This window comes from Sapajus apella, unplaced genomic scaffold, assembly GCF_009761245.1.
Source record: "Sapajus apella isolate SASKATOON/1434 unplaced genomic scaffold, GSC_monkey_1.0 scaffold25, whole genome shotgun sequence".
NCBI classification, from domain to species: domain Eukaryota; kingdom Metazoa; phylum Chordata; class Mammalia; order Primates; family Cebidae; genus Sapajus; species Sapajus apella.
In genome coordinates, this window is record NW_022436965.1 from 17,194,201 (window position 1) to 17,218,694 (window position 24,494).

A 24,494-nucleotide genomic window follows, 5' to 3' on the forward strand; every position below is an offset into this window, starting at 1 on the left:
TAAATATAAGACAAAGAAGACTGAGGGGCTCCCCTGTTAACTTAAGAGGACTGAGAACACAGGACCTAAAAGGTTGGGCTAGGACAGCCAGCTAGGGAGAAGATAAGATACTGGGGGAATCGAATCAGGCCACTAAATCAAGGCACCATGCTAAGAGCATATATTTTGAAAAAAATGCACCTGACCTGTTATCTAAAGAAGTTTTAACATCTCAACTTTACTTTATTCTCATTAATTGATTTATAATTCAGAAAGGTTGAGTATCTTTTATTCCTCTCACCAATGACACACTATGTGTAAGTATTACCCAAACAAATTAATGTGGTGCAAAATAAGAACAATCAAAATATCACTCAGGAAAGGCATGATTCTATGGGTAAGACAGGCATAGTACCGCTTCTAACAAGTACTTAGCTCAAAACCCTGAATCCGTTTTTGACAGTCTCAACACCTATAGTCAAACCTTCTCCTTGGTATTCATTAGCACACAAGCATTTATTAGGTACCTTGAAGTGTGAGCAGGAAGCTCAGTATTACTGACCCCATATTCTAGGGCTGAATTATATAGATAAAACTGTTTCTAAGGAGTTTAGAATGAAATACTGGTTTTCATTCTTGAGGCAGGGGTTTGACCACACAAAAATGTACGGGAGTGGAACTAAGTAGAATCTCTCTGCCTAGCAAGAAGCGGGGGAACAAACAGAATTCCACCGGTTTGCAAAGTGGAAAGGTTGTGTATTCTGGATCTTCAGCTTCTCATGTCCCCCTGCTTATTAGGGCCTATTTAACCAATTGAGTTCTTCTGTCCTCTCTTCCTTCTCCCCTCTCAAAGCCTGTTCCTCATCAAAAACATTACATAGTTAACTGATATGTTTGAGATTAGAGTTCCTCCTCCACATTAAACCTTATATCTCATTATAAATAAAAGTCTCTCTCCACCACCCCACCCCTAATCTCCAAAAAGTTCCAAGCTGCAACCAAGAGGTGATCTAAGTTGGCTGGAATGGAGACAGGGAAGAGAGGGTTACGATCCAGTATTTTCCACACCATAAGTGTCTTGTGTGTAATTCTGCAGGCAGATGGTCAGGGATGTTATGCTCCAACAGAGCCATGCTGCTGCTACTTATAAAATTGGCTTGGGCTTTGCACAGCTGTTTCATTGAGACACTAAAGAGCAATTTGAAAATCTTTGTGGGAAAAGGAGGGAATTTTGGCCCTGTGTTAGAAAGGCACAAAATGTTTGGATGTCAGTCAAAATTAATTTAAGACTCTGGGTGGGACTCTCTTCCCTTTTGAAAATTGCGCTGAGGTTTTTAAGAACCACAGACATTCTGTGTCTCCACCGCCAGCTCATTCAGGACCACCCAGGAATGGCAGGAAACCATTCAGGAAGATGTGTTCCCCTGAGAAGCTGCTCAGCAGCTCTTCCCTCAGCACCTGCAGACTTTCTGCAAAACTGAAAGTAAGCTAACGGCTTGGTGTGTTCAGGCCCACACTCCCACCACCCTGGGTTTATTTATCTCCCCTATGCTACACCAGAGTCTCCTTTTTCTATATTTTAAGTTCTGATCTTCTTAGATTTACAGTAGAAGTACTCACTAAAGTCAATCCACTCGTTATTGGCATAAAATTGGCCAGTGGTAAGGCGACATAACAGAACTGAAACTTGAAACTGTGGACAGACTCACTTTTCTGGAGTTGAGTGTGCCTTTTCAGCATGACAGCGTGTTGTCAACACTCTGTAACTGGCAGAATCTGGTTCCTTCTTGGTATTTTGTCCCTCCGTCCCTGGGGGAGAAAAGAGCAATTTGAAAATGTACTGTCATAGGCATTCTGGTGAAAAAGGGTCAAGTGACTAAAGCAGAAAGCTGAGAATCAGAGATGACTTGATGCTCACTAAGGCATAGCAAGTCATAGACACTGGCTCTGGTGGTGAGAAATTCCTGCTGGGAGGGTGAGAGAGGAAGGTCAAAGCACAGTTTTTGGCTAGTAGGACGGTGAAGACGTCTTCCCCAGAAGGTGACCTATTCTTGCCACCCATTCCTTTTCTCTCATGACCCTATCCTGCCTTAGCAATTTAATCACATATCTGGACACTTGGCCATGGTGTGCTCACTGTCCCTTAAGGCTTAGCGTAGCTTGGCTCCTACACGGCCGGTGGCCTCAGCACCAACGACACACTGGAGAAAAGCTTTTGTCAAATGTCCAGCTGCAGTTGCATCTCCCATCACTGCAGTGTTCACTCTCTCCTCCATTACCCTGCTTCATCACCTTTATAGCACTTATCTCTCTATGAAATGATCTTGCTTCTTTGTTTCTGTAGATATGTGTCATGTCTCACTTTCCTCACTGAAGTGTAAGGTCCAGAAAAGGCAGGGGCTGCATCTTTCTGATTCACTGCTACATTCCCAGTACCTGGGAAAGTGCCTGGAACACTAGGGGCTCAAGATATTTGTGGAATGAATGAATTAATGAGTGAGCGTAGTTGTAGGTAGAAAGATGTAAACTAGGCTCAGAACCAGGGATTCTGATCTCTTGGTTAGCTCTTATGTATCCTGCTCCCCCAGGTTTGCATAAACAGGGTAGATGAAGTTACATGTATAAAATTATACTTCTCAGGCCAGGGTATGAGGTCAGAGTGACTAGTAAAGTCATTGGCTTCACCATATCTCATATCCAAATGTATGTCTCTGAATCTAGCTTACCTGAGTAGGTAAGCTCACAGACCCTGAAGTGCACAGCTGAGTCCATGGCTTACCTATGCAACTGGCTTAGTGGTGTGACCTTGGGCAAATTAGGCTTTCTATGCTTCAGTTTAAATGTACCCTGTGTTACCACTATCATGGCAGTGACTACATGACACTATCTCCCTCACTAGGTCAAAAGCTTCTCAATGGTGGAAGCTAAATTTTATTAGATTGAGTATCACCAGCAACTATTGGGTGCTCAATAATTGTCTGTGGAATAAATAAGTGGATACGCCCTAATTAAATTTACTTTATAACACAAACTCCTATCCCTTCCATCACTCAGTCCCCAAACTGGTCATCAGTGTATGCCACTCATTTCCTCACAAGTCTCTGTGCTGTGATTAGAATAATATTCAAAAGCCCAAGAAATCATGATCTAATCCCAAACTGCCTCTCCAGAATTATTTATTACCATATACCTCATGGGTCTGGCACTGTCAGCCCATCCTTCTCTGAATTCTTACACTTTGATACTTTTAGACCTTGGCAAAGGGTTGATAAAAACCCTCAATAGACTAGGCATAGAAGGAACATACCTCAACTGATAGCTTGTACCTTATTTCGTATGTAAGGATAACTCATGAATCAGTCTTATTTGGGGAACTTTATTCTCTCTGGAAGAATTAATTTCTCCTTCTGATTTATTCCTAATACAACATGCCTCTGTTTTATATAAATAATATTTTGCTGGTTTCTTCTTTAATTTCTCCCTCCTCCATTGAACTGTAAGGTCCTTAAGGATGGAGAGATTGTCTCATTACTCTCTGCTCACTCTTTTCTATTCACAATCACAAGGTAGTGACTTTCATACAGTAGATAATCAATAATTATTTTTTAATTAAATATACTCAACTGTTAACATTTACCTTATTTCATATATAAGTTTAAAATCTCAAGCCCCTAAAGCAAAAATGTGCCCAAATTCCATGTTATATTATACTCAAGATTTATTCTAAGCACTACAATTTTAAAAAAATAGAAAAATATTTATAAACTATATATCTGATAAAGAGATAAGACCCAAAATGTTTAAGATACTTCTACAACTCAGTAGCAACAAAGAAAACAAAAACACACTGCCACTTAAAAAGCAGGAAAATGATACAAAAAAATCAATGGAACCAAGATTTTATTTTTTAAAAGAATAAACAAGATAGATTGCTGGGTGGTTTAAAAAGAAAAACAAGAGAATATCCAAGTAAGTACAATCAGAAATGACGAAGATGACATTACAATTAATCCCACAGAATACGAAAGATCCTCAGAGACTGCTATGAACAACTCTATGCACACAAATTAGAAAATCTAGAGGAAATGAATAAATTTCTGGAAACATAAAATCTCCCAGAATTGAATCAGAAAGAGACTGAAATCCTGAATAGACTAAACTTGAATCAGTAATACAGTACATACTAACCCCCCCAAAAAAGCACTGGATCAGATGGATTTACAACCAAATTCTACCATATGTACAAAGAACTAATACCAATCTTACTGAAAGTAGTCCAAAAAATTAAAATGAAGACGCTCCTCTCCAGCTCATTCTATGAAACTGGTATCAGCCCAATACAAAAATCATGCAGAAACAAAATGAGAAAGAAAAAGTTCAAGTCAATATTCCTGATAAACGTAGACACAAAAATTTTCAACAAAATACTAGCAAACTATATCCAGCAGCACATCAAAAAGTTAATTCATCACAATCAAGTAGGCTTTATTCCTGGGAAGCAAGGTTGTTTCAACATATGCAAATCAATAAATGTGATTCACCACACAAGCAAAATTAAAAACAAAAATTATATGTTCATCTCAATAGATACAGGAAAATCTTTTAATAAAATTCAACATCCCTTCATGATAAAAACCCTTAACAAACTTCTATGCCTTTTGAGGCATAGAAGAAACATACCTCAAAATTATAAGAGCCATCTATGACAGACCCACAGCCAACATCATACCAAATGGGCAAAAGCTGGAACTATCCTCTTTGAGAACTGGAACAAGCCAAGGATGACCACTCTTACCACTCTTAACTCAACATAGTACTGGAAATCCAGAGTAATCAGGCAAGAAAATGAAAGGCCTTCCAAACAGAAAAAGAAGACATGAAACTTTCTCTCTTCACTGAAAATATGCTGCTATTCCTAGAAAACCCTTAATAACTCTGCCAAAAGAGCCCTAGAACTGATAAGAGACTTTAATATAAAGTTTCAAGACACAAATTCAATATACAAAAATTAGTAGCATTTCTAAACACCAACAACTCTGGGCTGAAAGTCAAATCAAGAACACAATCCCACTCACAATAGCCATAAAGAAAATGAAATACCTAGGAATACAGCTAACCAAGGAGGTGAAATATTTCTATAAGTGGAACTACAAAACTCTGAGGAAGGAAATCAGAGATAAAACAAATAAATGAAAACAAAACAAACAAAACACTTCATGCTTATGGATCAGAAGAATCAAATGGTCACACTACCCAAAGCAATTTACAAATTCAGTGCAATTCCTATAAAACTACCAATGTCATTTTTCACAGAAATAGACATAAATTCTCCTAATATTCAATAAAACAAAAAAAACCCAAATAGTCAAAGCAATATTACACAAAAAGAATAAAGCCAGAAGCATTACACTACCTGACTTTAAATTATGCTATAAGGCTACAGTAACCAAAACAGCATGGTGATGGTATTAAAACAGACACATAAACCAACGGAACATCAAAGAAAACTCGGAAATAAAGCTGCACACCTATAACCATCTGATGTTTGACAAGGCTAACAAAAACAAGCAATGGGAAAAGAATGCCTTATTCATTAAGTGGTACTGGAATAACTGGCTAGCCATATGCAGAAGAATAAAACTGGACCCTTATCTTTCATCATATGCAAAAATTAACTCAAGATGGATTGAAGATTTAAATGTAAGACATCAAACTATAAAAATCCTGGAAGAAAACTTAGGAAATGCCCCTTCTCCACATTGGTCTTTGCAAAAAATTTTTGGCTAAGTACCCAAAAGCAATTGCAATAAAAACAAAAATTGACAAGTGACAACAAATGAAAGAGCTTGTGCATAGCAAAATAAACTATCAACACAGTAAACAGACAACCTACAGAGTGGGAGAAAATATTTGCAAACTATGCATCTAACAAATTTCTAACATTTAGAATCTGCAAGAAACTTAAATCAACAACTGAAAAACAAATAACCCCATAAAAAAATGGAAAAAGGAAAAAAACAAATACTAAAAAAAAAAAAAAAAAAAAAAAGCAAGCAGCCAAAAGGACATATGACAAAAATGTTTATCATCACCATCATCAGAGAAATGCAAATCAAAACCACACTGAGCTGGCATCTCACACCAGTCAGAATGGCTATTAAAAAGTCAAAAAATAACAGATGCTGGCAAGGCTGCAGAGAAAATGGAACATTAATGCACTGTTGGTGGGAATGTACATTAGTTTAGCCACTAAGGAAAGCCGTTTGGAGATTTCTCAAGTAATTTGAAACTACCGTTAAACCCAGCAATCCTGTTACCGGGTGTATAACCAAAAGAAAATAATTATTCTAACAAAAAGATCCATGTATTTGCATGTTCAGTGCCATGCTTTTCACAATACCAAAGACATGGAACCAACCTAGGTGCCCATCAATGGTAGGTTGGATAAAGAAAATGTGGTACATATAAACCATGAAATATTATGCAGCCATAAAAAAAGAATGAAATAATGTCCTTTGTAGCAATATGGATGCAATTAGAGACCATAATCCTAAGCAAATTAATGCAGAAACAGAAAATGAAATACTGCATGTCTTCACTTATAAGTGAGAGACAAACAGTGAGCATACATGGACATAAACATGGGAAGAATAGACACTGTGGATGAGGGAGGAAAAGGGAGGTGGGTATGGGGTGAAAGACTATCTATTGGATACTATGCTCATTCCCTGGGTGATGGAATCAAAACCCCAAACCTCAGCATCACACAATATACCCATGTAACAAACAGGCACTTCTTGTATCTCAAATGAAAGTTGATTTTTTTTAAGTGGAAAAAAGGAATTGAATAGAATTTTTTTCCTAAGAAAACTAGTGGCCAAAAGATATATGAAAAGGTGTTCAATAGCACGAATTATCAAGAAAATGAAAATCAAAACCACAATGAGATATCACCTCACAACTGTTAGAATGGATTTTTAAAAAAGAAAGATAAATGTTAGTGAAGATGTGGAGAAAGGTAACCCTTATATATTGCTCATGGAAATATGAATTGGTATAGCCACTATGTAAGACAGTATGGAGGTGCCTCAAAAAATTAAAAATAGAACTATCATATTATCCAGCGATCCCCCTTCTGGATATATGTTCAAAAGAATTGAAATCAGGACCTTAAAGAGGTAGCTGTACTCCCACATTGATTGCAGCTTTATTCACAATAGCCAAAACATCGGGGCAACCTCAATGTTCATTGAGGAGTGAATGGATTAAGAAAATATGATGTATGCATGCAATGAAATGTTATTTAGCTTTAAAGAAGAGGAAATTCTTTTATTTGCAACTACATGGATGAACTTGGAGGACATTCTACTAAATGAAATAAGCAAGATACAGAAGGAAAAATACTATGCAATCCTACTTATATGAGAAATCAAAAATAGTTAAACTCGTAGAAGCAGAGAGTAGAAGGGTAGTTGCCAGAAGCAGGGAGGAGGGAGACACAAGGATGTGTCTGTCAAAAGTTACAAAGTTTCAGTTTGCAAGATGAGTAAGCCGTAGCCGACCTGCCTATAGTTAACAAGGCTGTATCACTCATTTTAAAATTTGCTACGGCCGGGCGCGGTGGCTCACGCCTGTAATCCCAGCACTTTGGGAGGCCGAGGCGGGTGGATCACGAGGTCAAGAGATCGAGACCATCCTGGTCAACACGGTGAAACCCCGTCTTTACTAAAAATACAAAAAATCAGCTGGGCCTGGTGGCGCGTGCCTGTAATCCCAGCTACTCAGGAGGCTGAGGCAGGAGAATTGCCTGAACCCAGGAGGCGGAGGTTGCGGTGAGCTGAGATCGCGCCATTGCACTCCAGCCTGGGCAACAAGAGCGAAACTTCATCTCAAAAAACAAACAAACAAAAAATAAATTTGCTACGAGGGTAGACCTTGTGTTAAATGTTTTTATCACAAAATAATAAATAAGCAGGACAGAAGGAAACTTTTGGGGATGATGGCTATGTTTATGGCATGAATTGAGGTGATGGTTTAATCACGTATATGTATCTCTAAACTCACCAAATTCTATACAACAAATATGTACCACTTTTTGCATATCAATCATACTTCGATAATGTGTTTTTTAAAAAAAGATCATAGAAAATGCAAATGTTCTTATTTAATCACAAAATTCTTTAAATATCTTAACATTATTGCCAACCCAAAAGAAGTATAATTTAATATATGAGAATATTATTATCACTATTATTATTCTATTAAGAAAGCCATGATTTCTTTGAAGGCAGCATCTGTTCCAGCAGAATAAATGTGCATTTCCTTCACTGACTTTAGATGATATGAGATATAAGTCATACCACAAGATCTATTATAAGGTATGTCTATTGAAGCTTCAAGACATTGGCAATAAGGCCAAGGTAAACAGTGATACAGGAAAAGCCAAATCTCCTTTCAATGCATTCATAGCCAAAGAAATAATACAGTAATTAAAAGGAAAAATGCCACTGACATCTCCGGCCCTCTTAAAACAGTCTTAAGTTTGCACCGTTGAAAATTCATTACTTTCCTCTCATCCTGTCTTCAACTTCCACCATTCCTCTCAGATGCCCAGGGAAATTCCAATGCTCTCCTGTCATTGGCCAAAGATAAGCACATCAATTGTGGTACAATTTGCTGGTTCCCTAGTGACTGTGACAGTAACTCATGTGTCTCTCCAAGTATTGCTCAGCATGTAATATTAATAGATGGACTTTCACCTCATTTATGCCTCAGATAATAACAATACAAATGACTGTAGATGAACACAGAGGCTGGAGATAGGAATGAAGTCAGAGGGGTAAAGGGTTTGGAGAGAAAGGGTGATATGAAGGGAAGTTCCCTTCCTGACTCTGGGCTCAGCAGCTTGTTTTTCTCTATCTGAAGTATCAGTTTGCATCAAATCCAGCTTAATGAGCACTGTTTGTGAACTTAACCTTCTGTAGACCCTGCAGAGGGCTATGCACAAAATTTTACAAATTTGTGGAGCAGTCTATTATTATACATGGAAAACAATTAGAAAATAACATATGGCATTTCATTATCAAAGACCATTTATAATCAAATGATTCAGAATTTTTGCTTTGGAGAGTCATGGTGAAGAGATACAAATGCCAGAATTTATAAAGATGGTTTTTCTGAAAACCCCAGAGTCTAAGCTTACTTTGGAAAAGTAAACAATTTTGACAGAGCACAGACATCAACATATTAGAAGAAGCTTGGGTAATAAATCTGAACTTTTCCTTTTTACAAAAGGAAACTTAAAGTCTCCTAAGAATTTTTCAAAGGTCATTTTATGTTAGGCTTCCTCGATTCTACTTTCCTTCCCAATTATTTTAAAACCTTAATGATAAATTTACTTTGACTTTATGCTCAGTTGCCTCTCTATGTGGAGTCCAGGTTACATCTCTTGCAATGGAATCTTGAAATAAGAAAGAGTAAAAATAAAATCTCAAAAATAAAATGATCCTCTTCCCCTTTTCCTTCCCATCCTAAGAAACATAGTCCAAAAGCCAGTAAGTAGGGTGAATATGATAGGCATTTAAATGTGGTAGTGAAAGGAGAATATCTTGATGCAAGAAGTTGGAGTTAATGAGTGATGAGTCTGGCATCCACACAGGAGCCATAGCCAAAGAAAGGTGAGAAGGGTATCCCTGAGGAAGGCCAGGCTGGTGTGCGCACCTGGGCCTGAGTAGTGTTAGTAAGGCCTCTACGACAATGGTGGCCCAGCAGAGAAGGGTACCATCAAAAATGTGTGAACTGGACATCCTTAGAGAGAGCTGGAAGGAAGGTCATGATGTGTGAGAGCCCAAGAAAGATGTAGAACACATCAACACCGAGGATAGTGTAATGTGGGATGTGGGAGCCCAAGTGATGGATGAAGAAGGGGTCTGCATGGGAGGGCAGCCTGGTGTGGATGTCAGAGTCTAAGCAGGTTGATGAGGGTATTCATACGTGCATGGGGTGTCTGCTCCCAAGTGGAATGAAGGATGAAACCCCAAGTGTTGAGTGTTGTAACCTGAACAAGGAAGTATTGGAGTCTATGAGGCCACAGAGGATTCCAGCTTGAGGATGCAATCAAGCACAGAATATCTGAGCTCAGATGGTGGTAGTCAGGGATCTGTTTAGGGATTGAGGTGGTGGAAACAGGAGATTGGTTATAAACAGAGAAGTTGATAAAATAAGAAAAACATTCAGGATAATAGGAGCCTGAACCATATAATGTTCAACTGCAATTGGAGGTATTACCATGAAAATACAGATTTTAATACGTATGTAGATAAATATATATGTAGTTAATATATGTGTAGATATATGTAAAGAAATATGATGAAAGTTTGCATGTATAAACACAGAGATAGATAGATCTGTATCTATATCTATATTTCTAACTAGTTCTGTCTCATCTAGGAGCTGGGATACCTCAAAGTCAGTGAACACATCTAGCTTCCAGATTATGATTTCTAAATATCATTTCAAGCCAGGCTTGGTGGCTCACTCCTATAATCCCAGCACTCTGGGAGGCTGAGGCAGGTGAATTGCTTGATCCCAGGTGTTTGAGACCAGCCTGAGCAACATGGCAAAACCCTGTCTCTACATATATATAAATTAGCCAGACATGGTGGTGCACATTTGTAGTCCCAGCTATTTAGGAGGCTGAGGTGGGAGGATGGCTTGAGCCCAGGAGGGAGAGGTTGCAGTCAGCCAAGATTGTTTTACTATTCTCTAGCCTGGACAACAGAGTGAGACCTGTCTCAGAAGGGAGGAAGGGAGAAAGGGAGGGAGGAAGGGTGGGAGGGAGGGAGGGATGCATTAAATGTAATGCATTTAATCTATGGAATAAAATAGAAATCTATGAGCTTATGTTGATAAAAAGAAATAAAGTTTTATGAAGAATAGAATATTTACATAGTCTGAAAGCATTGTTCCACAAAATACATATGAATTACAAAGAAAAAAAGAGTAACTTTACCCTGGCAAGCCTGAAAAATATCACCTTAATCAAAGGACCAAATTAACATAATCAGTAATGTGACATATCAAAATTGTATGTCATCTGACAGGAAGAAATAAGAACATAGCATCACTTCAGAGCTATATTTGCTGAAGAATGACCTGAATCTCAAAATGATTCAATAAGATTCATGAATCTAATATAATCTAATCAAATATCATACAAAATAAAATTGAAAAAAGCACTCTACAAAATAACAAACTTGCAATCTTCGGAAGTGTCAAGGTCATGAAAGCTAAGAAGACTAAAAATGAAGGTAATCTAAAGAGACACAGCTAAATGCAACATGTAATCCTGAACTGGATCCTTCTCCTCTAAAAGATATCATTGGGACAATTGCTGAAACTTCAGCGAGGGTTAGAATAGAATGATAGAACTATTCCAGTGTTGGGCCCGATGCAGTGGCCCATACCTATAATTCTAGCACTTTGGGAGGCCAAGGCAGGTGGATCACCTGAAGTCACGAGTTCAAGACCAGCCTAGCCCACATGGTGAAACCCTGTCTCTACCAAAAACACAAAAATTAGCCAGGCCTGGTGGTGGCAGGTGCCTATAATCCCAGCTACTCAGGAGGCTGAGGCAGGAATTGCTTGAGCCTGGGGGGTAGGGGAGAGGTTGCAGTGAACTGAGATCACACCACTGCACTCCAGCCTGGGTGACAGAGCAAAGCTCCGTCTCAAAAAAGAAAAAAAGAAAATAAATATCCCAGTGTTAATTTCTTGATTTTGATGGTCATTTTGTGGCTATACAGGAGAATTTCCTTATTCGTTATGAATACATACTAAAGCTTTCAGATGTAATGGGGCATCCTGTCAACAGCTTTCCGGTAAGTTTGAGATAGTTTGACAAAGGCCTTAAGTGGAGTTGACAAAGGTCTTAAGTCACTCCTGGGTGACTCAGTAAGGAAGGATATAGGGCTTTGGTGCAGAATGAGATGTAGACCTTTGTCCTCACCCTTTATCCTCCCAGCATATGCTACAACACCCAGAGGCTGAGAAAATGACGTGTCTCTGTGTCTTCATAGCAGAGATGTCCTAGTGTGTGTGAAGGGCAGCACTTTCTAGTTCTGAGTCATCAGGTAAAGTGAGCTTCCTCTCATCTTTTCAATATAAATGATTTTTTAAAAGCCCTTCCTTCTCAAACCCATTCCCATGCAGGTTAGTCTCTAGTTGTAGGGTGGAGGTAGGAGTTGGGGAATAACCCTGGGTTTGGAAAGTTAAGATCTGGTTTGGCCTTGGTCTCTTTGAGAATCCTTATCTTTCTGGTTACTATGAAACATCAGTGGAGATATGTGTGAAAATTCTTTGATGTGTGCTATGTAAATGCTACTATCATAATGGCTACTTCCCATCATAGGGCTCACAGGAGGCAAAATTAAGGCATAGGTGAAGTTGTTTTCAGTTTTTCTCTCTGTTGTCCTTTTCACCACTTCTTGCAGCCTTCTGAACCTATCTCCAATCTAGCATTCTCACTAGTCCATTATTCTGCCCTGACTTGACCCACTGGAAGTATCTTTTTCATCTCTCTTATGCAAATTCTAATTGCTCAGCCCACAGAAGAAAGTATGTGTTCAATTTGCCCCTAAATCTACCCCTATGTACCATGTACTGAGCTTGTAGAGCAATACAAAAGACATATGAGATGAAGTTCCTGCCTTCAAGAACCTTGTGCTCCAGTTGAATTACTAATACTTCTAGGCAGTATTTTCATTTTCCCTTAAAAAAGAGGCAACTTATAGGAATAAAATTTTGATGCCAAGGCACAAATGTCTATATGAGTTATTAAGTCAAATGACAGATAAACGGCATTTGGTGTGGCATGGTTTCAGGGTTGGGAGGGAAGCAAGAAGACAAGTGTCCATGAGAAAGGTGATCTTTTTCAAATCAAATCTCTCTAGCTCTGCCACCCAGAGTGCTCACTGTAAGGGCAAATATTCACAATACTTACTCATGAGCTAAGAATAACCAACAGATGAAATGCCCTTTTCATCACATTACATCAGTACCCGATAGCAACATGACTTGTTACTGGTGACGTTAATTTTGATCACTTGAGTAAGGTAATGTCTGCAAGGTTTCCCCATTGTAAAGTTACTCTTTTCCCATGTCCACACTATTTATTAGAAGTAAGAATTGAGGCCAATCTCCACAGAAGGGGTCAGAATTTACCTCCACTTGCTGGAGGATGGAGTATCAAAAATTTGTGGATATATGTTAAAACCATCATAACAATTAACTTTTGGGAGAGTTACTTTGAAGCTTTGTGAATGTTATTTCTCCTTAAAGTTCCACTCACTAAATTTAGTGTTCATCATGGACCTTGCCCGCAGCAACTATTACTTTGGTGTTCTGATGGTGATTTGGTATTCCCCTCATTGCCTCTACATTTATTATTTGAAAATAATTTGTAAGGAAGATTTGTTCATTTTCCCTCATTTATTTATTCAATTATTTATATCAGGATCTAAAAATTCAGAATATATAAAATCAGTATGTAGTATATATTATTGATTCATAATATTTATTAAACTTTTTATCTAGGAATAATTTTAGTACGGGAAAGTTGCAGAGCTCCCATGTGTCTCTCACAAAGTTTGTTTCCTACATGCTATAATTTTACATTACAATAGTGCATTTGCCGAAACTAAGAAACTGACATTGGCATATCACTATTCACTAAACTCCAGATTCTGTGTGGATTTCCCGTTTCTCTATCCATGTTTTTTGCTGTTCCAAAAGCCAACCCAGAACACTCTACTGCATTTTGCTTTTATATCTCCTCTGGTCTGAGATAGCATGTTTTTCTTTTATCCCTGTGAGGAAAGATATCTCATTCATAACACAATGAGATTCATTTGATACATTCTGCATTCCATCCTGGGATCCCCTCAATATCTTGGGTGATTTTTTAATTTGCATACAGTGAAGTTCATTCTCTGTAATGTACACTTCTACAGGTTTTAGGAAGAGCACAGTGATGATACTCACCACCACGGTGCCACACAGATCAGTTGTGTCACTCCAAAAATTCCCTTGTGCAGCCCATTTGCAGTGAACTCCTCCCACTTCCTCAAATCCCTGGTATCAAATAATCTGTTTTTCTGTTTGTGTCTATAATTTTGTCTTTTCAAGAATGTCACACATAGAATCATACATATAACCTTTGGGATTTGGCTTCTTTTCACTCAAAAATGTGCTGAAGATTTGTGTTATTTCATGAATCAATAGTTTATATATTGAATAATTTTCTGTTCTACGGATATACCAGTTTGTTTATGCATTCACCCAATGAAGGGCATCTTGGTTATTTCCAGTTTGGGGTGATATGAATAAAGCACAAAATATAAACATTTTATATGTAGGATTTTGTGAATGTATTTTTTTCCATTTTCTTAAGCAAATAATTAAGATTGGGATTACCAGATCAATGGCAAGTGTGTGTTTAATTTTTAAAGAAACTGTCAAATTTTACCAAAGGACTATACCATTTTGCATTCCTGCCAGCAAGGAATGAAAGTTTCTGTTGTTCTATATTTTTGTCAGCCTTTGGTATTGCCAGGTTTTCCTCAAGACATTTTAATAGGCATTTGGTAGTATATCATTATGGTTTTAATTTGCAATTCTCTCATAACTAATGATATCATGCCTTTCTATGTTTATTTGCCATCCACATATTTTATTTGGTGAAGTATATGTTCAGATATTTTGACCATTTTAAAAATTAGGATATTTGTTCCCTTTTATTGAATTTTAAAAGTTGTTTTGTGTATTCTAGAAATAAATTATTTATCAGATATTTAATTGGAAAATATTTTCTCCAAGTCTATGGGTTGTCTTTTCATTTGTTCTTCAGTATATTTCACAAAGCAAAATTTTAAATTTAGATAAAGTTTTTCTTTTATTAATTATGCTTTTGGTTTCATATATAAAGTTATTGCCAAATCCAAATCATGTAGATTTTGTCTTATATATTTTCTTTGAGAATAGTTTTAACTCCTCCATTTAGATCTATGATCTATTTAGAGTTAATTGTGTACGTTGTGAGGTAAAAAGTCAAAGCTCACTTATTGCATAAGGATAACCAACTGTTCTGGGACTACTTGTTTAAAAAGTTTATTGGCCAGGCGTAGTGGCTCAAGCCTGTAATCCCAGCACCTTGGGAGGCTGAGGCAGGCAGATCACGAGGTCAAGAGATCGAGACCATCCTGGCCAACATGGTGAAATCCCGTCTCTACTAAAAATACAAAAAATCAGCTGGGCATGGTGGCGCGTGCCTGTAATCCCAGCTACTCAGGAGGCTGAGGCTGGAGAATTGCCTGAACCCAGGAGGCGGAGGTTGCGGTGAGCCGAGATCGCACCTTTGCACTCCAGCCTGGGTAACAAGAGTGAAACTCCATCTCAAAAAATAAATAAATAAATAATAAATAAATAAATAAATAATAAAAATAAAAAAATAAAAATAAAAAAAATTACCTGGGCATGGTGGCGTGCGCCCTGTAGTCCCAGTGATTCTGGAGGCTGAGGCAGGAGAATTGCTTGAACGCGGGAGGCGGAGGTTGCAGTGAGCTGAGATTGTGCCACTGCACTCCAGCCTGGCACCAAGCGACAGAGCAAGACTCTGTCTCAAAAAAAAAAATTATTTTCTTTTTAAATTGCCTTGGCATCTTTTGCTAAAAATCAATTGATTATATAAAAAAGTGGGTATATTTCTGAATTATCTTGCCTGTTCTACTACCTATAAGCCTCTCCTTAGATCAGTACTCTACTGTCTTCATTACTGTAGCTTTATGGTTATATAATTTTTTAATTAGATAATGTGAGTCTTCCAACTTTGTTCTTTTTAAAACTTGTTGGCTATTCTCAATCTTTTGCATTTACATGTAAATTTTAGAATCAGTTCGTCAATTTCCAGAAAAAAATCTGCTAAGATTTTAATTGAGATAACATTGAATATATTAATTTTTGTGTAATTGATATCTTTTAAATATTGAATCTTCTGATCCATAAACATAGTATATCTGCTTATTCAGATCTCTTTAATGTATTGGAGAATAAGGTGTTTGTTGAAGATTCAATAGTATTATGTGACAATTAAGGTCCACCCAGAAAGGCCACAGTATTTAGAGCAATGTAAGGCAGTGTACTGTGGTAACAAATGCCTTTATATATTTAAAAATCCACTCAGGTAAGTGCAATTTAGTAATTAATATCATGATGACTCAAAGTCATTGAGAGTGTTAAATGCTATCTATTGTTTTTTTTTTTTTAATGTAACTCTTGATCACAGTGTACTGTGCCATATACCTTATAAATTTCTGAATTCCACAAAATATTTCTGTGAGATATAAGTTGTTACTATCTCCATTTAACACATGGTAAACTGAGGATTAGGGCATTTCAAGTTGTTCATTTAATCCTCATTGGATTAAATGGCACCTCAAAGCCAACATGTTCAAATGACTGACCCCTTTCCCCACCAGGACCTCTATGTTTGCCCCCATATCACTCCAGCCATGAGTAGGACAGTGCATGGAGCAGCCTCACCTCCTCCTGCTCATCACCCAGCAGTTTGTAAAGTTTTTATCCCGGGCTACATAGTTTCTATATTCTGTCCAAATTTCAAGTATCACTATAGAAAATAACTACCATATTTTATTATACCCCATGGCTATACTGCATTTTAAAATTTATTTGACAAAAATGTATATACTTATTGTGTACAAATGTACATACTTATTGTGTAAAACATGATGTTTTAAAATATATATACATGGTGAAATCCAGTATATTGTTTAATAAGGCAAAACAGTATATACTTTTAAAGAAATCTTTTCATTAATATTTAGAAAAATAAAAGAAACATACTATGGAGCTTAAAAGAGAAATCTTCAGTTAAATGGAAAATTCACTAAAAGAAATACTTCATTTCCAATGATGCTGAAAGATTGAAGTACCTCTACAAAAGACATTCTTTTTAGTTTTAACAGTAAAATAAGCATGCCAGATTTCTCATTCTGCCCGGGGAACTCCCTGAGACAAATAGTAGGAGTTTTTCTTTCATTATACCCAGGGCTTTGCAAGATGTTGTTTGATCTTGTTTGCAATTTCAGAAAGTGGCTCACAATGTGTCAGGGCCTCTAAGAACTCCCCACAAGAAATGCAACCTATTTTCTCTCACTGATAAAAAAAAAAAGGGAAGCCCTGGTTTTCTTGTAGATGTACTTTGGTTTCACAGAGAAGAGATGAAAGTTGTCAGCTTTATTTTTCTTTTCCTCATAACAGGAGGTAAATCTCCTTTGCCTCTGTAGCTTTGGTACGTGGAGACTGAATCAACGGACAATACAAGAATAAAGCAACTTTGGTCATTTTGGGCAATCGTTTTATGAATCACATTTTTCTATGATTCTATGCCAAATGCCCCAAAGTTAGAATATTAGAGTCTAGCTATACATTTGGGATATTCAACTCAGTCAATGCTGAGTCAATTATATTGGGCCTAAAAAGTTCATTCATATTATGTGCTACAGACTCAGCCTTAGCAGATTATATGATAAGAAACAGTAAAAAATATTTGTATTAAACATTTCCATTATTATAAGAATTCTTTAATTTTGTTCTGGAAGGCTGTGTTGGTATATACTATTATCCCTGAGAAGGTAATGTGGGAGGAAGGAATAAAATAAAAACTATGCCTATGGAGGATATAAGCTACCATTTAGCTTTCATACACCCTCCATTACTATTATAAAACATTATCTGGAATCCTGGAAGACACTGATTTTTTTTTAACCAGTATTCTACTCCCTCATAATAGAAAAATAGTATTTCCCTAGAAGACTTTTCTTTTTCCTTTTTCTTTTTTTCTTGGCCCATGCATATTTCTAATTTTATTTTGCTGAGAAAAAATATAAAAATGTAACTTAACATTTTATGTTCACATCAACAAAATGCCACATTTTTCAAAGTAAATTACAATTCAATTCAATCTTTATACCTTTCATATGTGGTATTTAATATTGTACGGGGGAGCAACTCTCAGTTTGATTTGGCCTATTAAAGACTTTCAGTTAGCCCATATTATTTATCATAGAAACCATATAAACAGGGCACACGTACGACACACACTGTAACTCAGCCATCCACACCTACTTCACGCTCTAAAATTCCCTGAGATCTACAGGGCTCTCTGCCTCATTTGAATTCTGTTCCATGTTCTAAGATTCACCACTCATCTCTGCTCTTACATTGCTGATATTATTTTAGACTGTTTATCCTTTTGGACACAATATCAAAATCTACCAGTTAGAATGATGCATTGTAACTTTGGATAAGATGCTCTTACTTAGATCACCCCACCCAGCTTCATCTGGGCTTCTTGGACATAGATCCTCACTAAGATTTGCTTAACTGGAATAGAAACTGAATGTTAGTACTAGGAAGGCTAAGATTAAAAGCAAATTGAAAAGAGAACGAGGGCAGTTAGGCTATGGTTGCAAAAACTACGTGAGAGAGAAACGAAAAGAAGGCAGATAGGAAAGTGAGCAAAGACAGTGGAATAAGTAGGATTTTGAGGGGCTTAGGAGAAGAAGAATGGCATGTGGGTTTTTTGCTGGCATTATTTAACTTGCCCCATTTACTGAGATAGAAAAAACAAAGCAAGCAGATTTGAGGGTGGGGTGGGGTGGGGTAGGGAGGAGACGCTGAGACCAGGTGTGATCTGTGGAGTCTGCAACGCCCATCAGACATTTTGATGAGAATATCCATTGGCAGCAAGACCTCTAGGTCTGGACTCCAGGAGAATCTGTACTGCAGAAGTTAATTTAGAAGCAGTGAAAGAGATGGGAACAAATGATATCACCTAGAGAGAGTATGCAGATTGAGAGGGTGCTGGAAGATGAACTCTTATTGAACAACAACAAAAAATGAGTAAGCGAAAAGTATGAAACCCATTGAAAGAGATCAAGTCAGCGTGGCCAGAGAGATAGAAGCAAGATCCAGAAAGGGTCCCACGGCTCTCCTCTTGACAATTAGATTTAGCATTCTGAAGAATTTTGGTGACCTTGGAGAAAGTGGTTTCAGTGAAGAGATAGGAAAACTAAATTACCTCTACTGAAAAATAACGGAACTAAGGAAGTGTTTGTAGAGAAAACAGATAACTTTAAGCAGCTTGATCATGAATAAAAGGAAAGAGATGATGCTACAGGTTTGGGAACTGTGGTTGTTGTTGTTGTTTTGATAAATGAGAAAGGCTTGAATTTGCTTTTAAACTTCAGGGGAGGCCAGGAGCAATGGTTCACACCCGTAATCCCAGCACTTTGGGAGGTCAAGGCAGGTGGATCACTTGAAGTCAGGAGTTTGAGACCAGCCTGGCCAACCTGGTGAAACCCCATCTCTACTAAAAATACAAAAATGAGGCTGGGAGTAGTAGCAGGTGCCTGTAGTCCCAGATACTCAGGAGGCTGAGACAGGAAAATTGCTTGAACCCAGGAGGTGAAGGTTGCTGTGAGCTGGGATTGGGCCAGTGTACTCCAGTGTGGGCAAGAGCAAAAAAAATATGCCATGAGATGGAATTGAAAGAATACCTTCAGGGGAAGGACTTAAAAGAAATAATTGCTGAAACAAGGCCCCTAGGAGGCAGGAGAAGATGGTAGATAGATGGAAACATTATATGCCATGAGATGGAATTCAAAGAGTCGAAGATGACTTCAGGTAAAAACAGGTTTGTAGATGTGGAGGTGAAAAACTGAGGAAAGTGATATCTACTCACTCCATTGTTACCTTTGATGTAGAAGACGTGATCAGCTGTGAAGAGTGAGAGTAAAAGTTTTAAATGTGGTGAAGGATTGGCATAGCCACTGAGGAAACTGCAGGCAGAGCCCAGGTGAGGATGGAGACCATTAGCTGTGTCAACCTTCACTCCTGTTGTTTTCTCCCAGAAGATAAAATGTAAGAGTAGAAAAGGGGATGCCATGGAAAGAAGTTAAGATTTTATCATGTAGGGCTCATCCAAGTTGAAATTTAGTAAAGAAGGCATAGGGAAAGAATGAGAATTCAGTGGCTTGAAAGTGAAAAATTTAAGATCTAGTCCAGAAAGCAAAGGGAGTGAGGCTAGGAGAGGATAATGGAGTAGTCACAAAAGGAGGTGCTGAAAAATCTGAGGTCTTTTTAGATGAAAGAATAAATAACATTGAGGTAAAGAATTGAGAGGATAGTGAGGGTGTTCACTGAGATGGTCAGGGTGTTAACCGGGCTGGGTGACAGATTTTAAGATTTCATAGGTTTCATAACTTCAAATGATGATAAAGTTTAGTGTGTAATCTTGGGTGTCATTTGCTAAAGCGTACTATAGATTAAGATTGTTGAGTGGGTAATGTCCAGGAACTTTGAGGCTAGCACATTGAATGCATTATCCCCTAAACATTGAAGTCACCCAAGATAATTATGACCTGGGAGTTAAAAGTTTTGAATGTGGGTACATGATGGCGAAAATGATAGATGACACAGTCCAGGAGAGGTAAAGGATGGTGTAGCAAAATGTCATGAATGGAGAATGAGGAAAGTATTTAATAGGGGTAGAAGAATAGAGGTTTCCAACAGTAATTTTCAAACTTTGGCTTGTGTAAGAATCACCTAAAAGGTTTGTTAAAACACACATTGCTGGGCCCTATCCCCAGAGTTTTTGATTCAATAGGTCTAGTGTTGGGCCAAGAAATCTGCATTTCTAACAAATTCCCAGGTTTAGAGATCACTCTTTCAGAACAACTATTCTGGAAGCATCTATAATGAGAATTTAGCAGAGCTGACCTTGCCAGATATGAAAGAATAAACAGCCTCCATAAGATAGGGCCCAGGTCAGAGAGGAGAGTTGCAATTCTAATTCCAATTAAAGAAACAAGTGGAGAAATCATTCATCAATGTGAATAAGGATAGAAGAACCCTATTAGCATGGTTTGGAGCTTCCTAAGGATGCTGTAAAATGTAAAATAGTTTAGAGAAAGGTCAGCAATGGGTGCATATATGATGGTCTAGGGAGGAAGCACAGACTATGGGGAATAAAGAAGAACTCTGCAGGGCTCCAATTTAAGGGTGCAGCTGAGGAAGACTAGGTTATAAAGTCCTGTGTTAACAAAGACTAGGACGTCAAGGCTGCCAGGTGAACCTGGAGCTGGCTCAGCCACCAGTAGACATTGCTGCTCTTGAAACAGCAAATGCGACTTAAGTCTTTGTTCCATAGCGAAACCAAGCTAAGATATGGGGAGTGTACCTAAGTTCTCTGCCTATGTAATTGGTCAGCTCACGATTCCTTTAAGTGAACAACAGGAAAGTAGAAGATGGAAACTTCTAGGGTATTTTCTCTTGATTCAACAATGTTCAAAGGCGTGGCCTTTGGTGACATAGTCCTATGTGTAATATCAAGATTTAGATTGACGTCTAGAAATGACCAACTTGTTTGGAGAGTACCCAGAATTTAGATATTAACTAACCTATGCAAAAAAGTAAGTCCTTCTAAAATGTGCAGAATTGTTAAATGCTAACCAGTTTTCAGTGATATATGTAAATTATATTAATAGAAGATTTCCAACTTTGTCATTTACCACATTAAAATTATATTTTAATTGTAAAAACTCTTTAATAGCCATTGCAAATTTTAGTGAGCTATACAGAGGCTGACGTTTCAAATATCTTTTACACTGGGTTATTTTTCTTCAGATTGCTTAAAAGTTATTTTTGAATAAAAGATTATTTTTCTCATAAATCTACACTAATTTATGCTGTAGCAGTGAGGTTACCTGGCTTGGATATTTACTAGTTGATGTTAGAACTGAGAAAATTATATTGACAGCTGACTTAATAGAGATTTTTCTCTGCCCTTTCTGTTCTTTTATTTTGTTGTATCTCTTTATAAACATTGTATAATATGAAAAAAGAAAATATTTTTTCTATATGTTATTCGTGTAGTGTTATAGTTTCCTTTTAGTGCTATCATTCCATTTGAAAAGAATTATAATTTTTCTATTTTTCTCATTACTATTTATGGTGGAGCTGGGTTTTATTTATACAGATGGTAAAACAACGTTAGTTTTCCGAGCCTGGGAATAAGCCTCTGTGGTTCATGGCTTCAATCTCTATGTTTAAGTCTCTGGCCTTGAAATACTGCTGTTGCAGTCGTCCTTTCGTTTTCATCAAATAGCTTGTGTTTTCAGCTGAGTCATTTCCTTAGTCTACTTCCTGCTTGGAGAATTTTGGGAGTCTAAGAGTCCTTTCCAACAGCTCAATAGTCTTCTATCTGTTCATTTAAATCAGATTTGGCAGTGTTTTTGCAGATATACAATTTTCTGGAAACTTGTGGGTCCCCTGTGTATGTCATGGAAATTTGTTCTATTAGAAAAGAGACACATACACCCCTACTCAACTGGGCATCTCTAGGTAATCTCAGTTCCATTTTGGCAACTGCTAAGATGACTGAGGGAATCCAGTCATTACACATCTAATCTCTCTCCCTCTCTCTCTCTCTCTGTGTGTGTTTGGCAATTTTCTTTGCTCTTAAATCTAAATTATTTGATGGTAATATAGCCATATAAAACCAATTATAAAACATAATTTTTCCTTCAACTATCAAACATAATAGAAAAAACTCAAGGAGAATTAAAAGCTAATATATGTACCCATGTTTCTGTTTACTGTGGTCTTCCTTTTTGATGTTCTAAGATTCCTTCTTGTACTATTTCTTTGTCTATAAAAAGGCAGATAATAAATATTTTAGTCTCAGTGGGATGTGAGTGAGCATCTTTTGTAACTACTCAAACCAACTGTTGTAGCATGAAAACAGCCTGAAGCAATATTAAACAAATAGGTTTGGCTGTGTTCCAACGAAAGTTTACGAAATAGGCAGCAGACCAGACAGACCTCTGTTCTAAAAAAGGGCATTTTTCATAATCACGTCACCCTTTTTATAAATGCTAATGCAACCTTACATTCAAACAATGTGAAATTTAGCTTAGACATGCAAACTGGAGACCTGATCTATGACAGTATTTCATAATGTAATGTGCACTTACTGGTTCCTTTGGCATGAGTTCTATAACCACATAATCATCTTTTATAAGTAGTTTTTTACTGTAGTACTGGGAGCCCTATCTCTGACAACAAACTTGCGTTTTCTTAATTTAATATTGTCGTGATATCAGATTTCCTGCCTTAAATACACTCGCTAACTATTATGTTAGATTTTTAAAGTTTCAAGTGGGCTGGCATTTTTAAAAATACATTTTAAAATATTTGGTTATAAGTACACTTTTTTATATATACTCATTTTGATACTAAGTTGTATAATTAGTAATTTCAAATTTAAAATTACCAAGTACAACAGAAATAGCCTTATAATCACCAATTGTTATACTTGATCAAATTGCTGAAATTGATAGAATTCTTTCTTTAAAAAATGTATTCTTGGGGTACAATGCCTGAAAAAGCATGACATGGTACACGGCAACAGACATATAAAGCCAGGAGTGGGGAAAACGGTGTTTTTGAAAGCTGTAAATATTCAGGCTGATTTCCCAAAAAGGAATTCAGAATTATTTAGGGGGAGAGAATTTATTTTGTTTTTAGAAACATTTTAAAAAGCCTTTACTTACGTAAAATTAGACCTTGTGTTTAGTCTGAAAGATATCTCAAAGGGAGAGCTACATTTCTTTGTTTAATAAACAGAATCTTGGCATTCTCTCCTAGCTGGACACTGGGGGAAAGGAGACTAGAATGAGGCCCAAGTAAAGAGCATGTTGTGGGCAGTCCTGAGAGAAATGGTGGTTTGGAGTCACCTAAGGCCTAAACAAGAAAAGCAATCAGCAAGAAATTTGCTACACTGTGGATTGTGAAGAAAATAATATGTCTAATAATGAATTTGTCGGTTGTCTCTGCATTGTGTTGTAATCCCACCATGATATTCCCAAACATACAACATAGGTCAATTAAACACAACAGCCTTTTGACAGCAAGGGGGATATGCCCAAGACTATCTATGGGGTGAAGGGGTGAAGGGAGAGGGGAGCAGTGAAGAAAGGTAAATTGAAACAGCCAGGGACTGGGAGCAGGAGTATAGACCTTGTGGTATCCAGGTGAACTAAGTTCCCCTCCCACGTCCCTGGCCTCTTCTCAGTCTCACCTGTGCTGGCTCCTCCTCATTTTCTAAATTCTAAACATCAACCCTAAACCTCTTTTCTTCCATAATTATATTCATCTCCAAGGCCAGAACTTTTCAAAATGTGGCTTTGCAACTCGTTAGTGCATTGTAAAGTCAATTCTGAAGGATGTAACTGGTATTTTTGATGAAATAAAGTAACACATAATTTAAAATGTCAGAGTACAATATATGTGATAAAGGTTCGCTTTGTTTCATGAAACTTTGAATCAGACTGTGTGTGTATCTGCGTGTTGCGGGGGGAAGATGGGAGTGTGTGTTT

At 37.4% G+C, this 24,494-nt stretch overlaps 1 long non-coding RNA gene across 1 annotated transcript in view; it reads right to left on the reverse strand.

Moving 5' to 3' along the window:
- The window catches only part of LOC116560134, a 351,496-nt gene that overhangs the window by 255,081 nt on the left and 71,921 nt on the right, over nucleotides 1-24,494 (reverse strand). The window contains exon 2 of the long non-coding RNA XR_004272811.1: nucleotides 1,689-1,788. This is a non-coding gene — a long non-coding RNA (uncharacterized LOC116560134). The remainder of the gene's footprint in view (nucleotides 1-1,688; nucleotides 1,789-24,494) is intronic.